Source organism: Pipistrellus kuhlii, unplaced genomic scaffold (genome assembly GCF_014108245.1).
Source record: "Pipistrellus kuhlii isolate mPipKuh1 unplaced genomic scaffold, mPipKuh1.p scaffold_m20_p_18, whole genome shotgun sequence".
NCBI lineage: Eukaryota > Metazoa > Chordata > Mammalia > Chiroptera > Vespertilionidae > Pipistrellus > Pipistrellus kuhlii.
Genome location: NW_023425493.1, coordinates 6,857,975 through 6,861,868, shown reverse-complemented (window position 1 = coordinate 6,861,868; position 3,894 = coordinate 6,857,975). Strand labels below are relative to the sequence as shown.

Here is a 3,894-nt window from a genome sequence, read left to right as displayed (position 1 = left end):
GGCCCCCGGCGGCGCCCCCAATGGCCAGTCCCCTCGGGCCGTTGACCACGAATCCAATAAACATCATGACACTGGTGATCGCGATGGCCTGTGTCGTGTGCACCACGGCCGCCTTCACCTCCTTCCAGTTGAGATGTTCTGTAGCTCCATAGCATCCTCCACGTTCAGGAACGTAGCGGGTCTGGCCAGCCTGGGTCGTAGAGGAAAGTTGTCCGCATACACCCTCTCCTGTTTTTGGACCGAGTTCTGGGTGCCCTGTCAAAGGCCAGTGCTTCCTGTTGCTCCAGGTGGACTTCCCTCGATGGCACTTCCTCTTCCTCCTGGAGGACCGCTGTTGGTAAGCTCCATGGCTCCATCTGTTAGCAATGCTTTCAAAGATGGGGTGGCAGGAGACACACTTGGACCTGGACCAGCAAGGCAGAGGGATCCTTGAGAGGTGCTCCCCAGCTGGGATCCTGGGCCAGAGCACCTGCCATTGATTTTTAAAATCTTCCCTCCAGTCCATGGCTGGGGGGATTTCAACAGTGTAAGGTTCCCGTAAGGTTCCCAGAACACTCTCCTTCAGCTTCTTAGAATTAAAATATAGTTTTAATTTTTCTTATATTTATGGCTAAAAAGTAAGTTTAATTCTTTTTCTTCAAATTTTGATGGGAAAAGTGAGCTCATGAGCCTAAACTATATAGTAAAAGGGTCTGGAGATATATATATATATATATATATATATATATATATATATATATATACATATATATATATATATATATATAAATATATATATAAATAAATTGATTTCCAAGAGGGAGAGATAGAAACATAAATGATGAGAGAGAATGATTGATCAGCTGTCTCCTGCACGCCTCCCACTGGGGATCGAGCCTGCAACCCAGGCATGTGCCCTTGACTGGAATTGAACCCTGGACCCTTCACTCTGCAGGCTGACACTATCTACTGAGCCAAACCAGCTAGGGCTGGATTTTTTTAAAAACTGGAAGAATTTCTTAAAAGATTTATTTACTAGGTTAGAGATAAAAAAATAAGGGGGCAGGACTATCTGATACAGTTTCTAGCTTCTCCATATTAAGTGTCACTTAATCTTTCTCTTTTTTTAAAAAAATAAAAATTAAGTTTTATTTATAAAAAGGTAACAATTTATACATCCTTATAAAAGAAATGATAAAATTTTCACCAATGTAAAACATCACTGAATTCAAATCAGTTTGGATCGTCAAGATTCAAGTGCTGTATCCCATTAAGTAAAATGTGGTCAGTTTTAAGATAGAAATGCCTCCTCTGGATATCCTGTTCTCAATCAGTGCTCTCTTTATCGCCATCTCACACAGGAGGGTAGCTGGCCGCGGTGGCGATTCCATGGTGGTGGTTCCGGTCTTTATGTAGCCCTTCTTGCCCCAAGCTTCACCCTAGCTGTTCTTGACAATCCAACATTTATTGTTACAGAGTCTTCTCCTTCAAAGCCTTGGCCAACCCCCAGAACGCCATGACCTAGACCCACGCTGCTGCAGGGCCGCTCATCATAAATGCCATCTTCATAGAACTGGAAGCGAAGGCGGCTTGCATCTCTAGCAACAGAGATGGGCCCCACGGTTGCCACTGCCTTCATGAGGGCACTCTCCTGCTCGGGGATGTCCACGGAGCCAGTGGCATTGGCCACAGAATCCTCGGGCCTGTGTTTGCAGGGTCCAACCTTTGCTTGGTAGGGATAGAAGTCCTCTGAGTCCAGGCCTCCATTGGGCTTCACCTACTGGAAGGCATTATCCATTAGGCCACCATTGCAGCCCTCATTGCCTTGAGCCTGAGAGCAGTCTACAAGGTTCTGCTCACTCAGTGAGAGAAAAGTTTGCCAGTTTTCCGGAACAGCTGTCCTTGCACTAAATGCCCAACAAGAACCACAATGACCCTGGTTCTTCACGGGGGTTACATAGCCTTCTTCCCTCCAACCCACGGCTGGGGGGGGTGGGGGTGGGTGGGCAGGGTTCCAACAGTGAAAGGTTCCCAGAACATACTCCTCCTCTTGTGTTCCTAGTTCTGATGTCCATTCATCACTTGCGTGTACTCTTCGTTGGTCATGTCACCAAAAGCATTCATTGCCAAGGTGAAGGTTTCTCTCCCTAGGTTGTATTCTTGGCTGTGCAGGTCGATAATTTTCATATTCTCCCACACTGATCTCCATCCTTCATTCGAGCCATATAGTTTTCTGTGCGTTTGCCTTCCACCGGTGTCATCGTGCCTCTTAACTTCCAACAAGTTTTGGAGCAGCCGAAGCTATTCCTAAGTAAAGGGCACTCGAGAAGAATGAAGGATTCATGTTTCAACACCTTTGGTGGTGCAGCTGTGCATGTGCCATCTGCACGTGCGGGTCCAGATCTCTGACACAGGTTCTCGTTTTCGCTTCTGACCCTTTTCTTCACCAGCCTCTTCTTCTTCTTCTTGAGGTCTACTTCCCAGTCGTTATAATCTTCCTCAACCTGCTCTTCCTTCCCACTCACATCCTCCTCTTCACCTTCTTCCTCATCCTCTTCCTCCTCCTCTTCCACTAGATGAGCATCCTCATCATACTCTTCCTCCTCCTCCTCCTCCTCCTCCTCCTCCTCTTCCTCTTCTTCCTCCTCCTTCTCTTCCATGTCCTATACATAGCCCTCAGCGTCGGAATCGGGGGGCTCCTTGTCGTCATGGTCACGGCCATCGAGATAATGTAAGTTGTGGGAGGAGCTTGAACACGCTTTCTTGGTAGTTGTTCAGGTTGGTGACCTCACAATTGAAAAGGTCTAAGCCCTTGAGGTTTTCTAACTTTTTTCTGGCTCTATTGTGCTGAGGTCTTTAATTTTGTTGCCACTTACGTTTAGATGCTTGAGGTTCGGATTCTTTTCTGCCAATACTGCCAGGCCCCCCTGAGATTCTGTTATTGCTTCGTTCAAGCTTCTTACGTTTGTTTAACTTGGGTAAGTTTGCGACTGAGGTGAAACCCACGTTGATTGTACTTAAGAACTCCAGTTCTTCAGACTCATCTGCGAGGCCTTCGATTTTGCCCTCATAAGACCAACAGTTGTCCAGCACAAGCTCTTTCCCATCAGAGGGCATCCTGTTCCGCAGCTCCAAATGGATCCGTGTGTCATTCTCCATCTCTCGTGCTCGCTCTCTACAGAGGCTCCCGTGCCGGCGGAATTCAATCGATAAACCCCGAACCCACGGCCGGCCACTTTGAAGGCTCAGCCAGCTCTGCTCAGTTCCCCACTCACTTAGGCTTTCTGTTGCTGCTATTACTCCAGTTCCCTTCACATCTGGCAGAGTATGACGTCTTCTTGTGACATTGTTTCATCCTGACCTCAGAGTGTGTGTGATGATTCTAAAGTTCGAAAGGCAGTTTTGTGTGATTCTAGTGAATTTTAAGAATTAGACTCATTGGCATTTCAGAGTCCAGCGTGCTAACCATTACACAATGGAACCAACTTAGAGGCCCTCATTGCCATTTCAGAGTCCAGAGTGCTAACCATTACACAATGGAACCAGCTTAGAGGCCCTCATTGGCATTTCAGAGTCCAGAGTGCTAACCATTACACAATGGAACCAACTTAGAGACACCCATTGGCATTTCAGAAAATCAGTCTCCAACCTTTTTGACCACACACCTTCATCAGTAAAAGTTTTTGAACACAAATTCTCTCTTGCAAATTCGTACCTGTTATATACCGCTATACTAAAGTAATGTGTACATGAGACATACACAAAAATAGAAATAGGATGGCATAAAAAGGAAGTCTTGAAGCCCTGGCTGGGTGGCTCAGATGGTTGGAACTTGGTCCTGCACACCAACAGATGTCAGGCTCGATGCCCACTCAGGGCCCATACTTAGGTTGTGGGTTCGATCTCTGGTTGGGG

At 46.7% G+C, this 3,894-nt stretch overlaps 2 pseudogenes; both read right to left on the bottom strand.

Moving 5' to 3' along the window:
- Positions 1–953: 953 nt before the first annotated feature.
- On the bottom strand, positions 954–2,166 carry LOC118721298 (annotated as a pseudogene).
- Positions 2,167–2,319: 153 nt separating this feature from the next.
- On the bottom strand, positions 2,320–3,400 carry LOC118721670 (annotated as a pseudogene).
- Between the last annotated feature and the right edge of the window lie 494 nt (positions 3,401–3,894).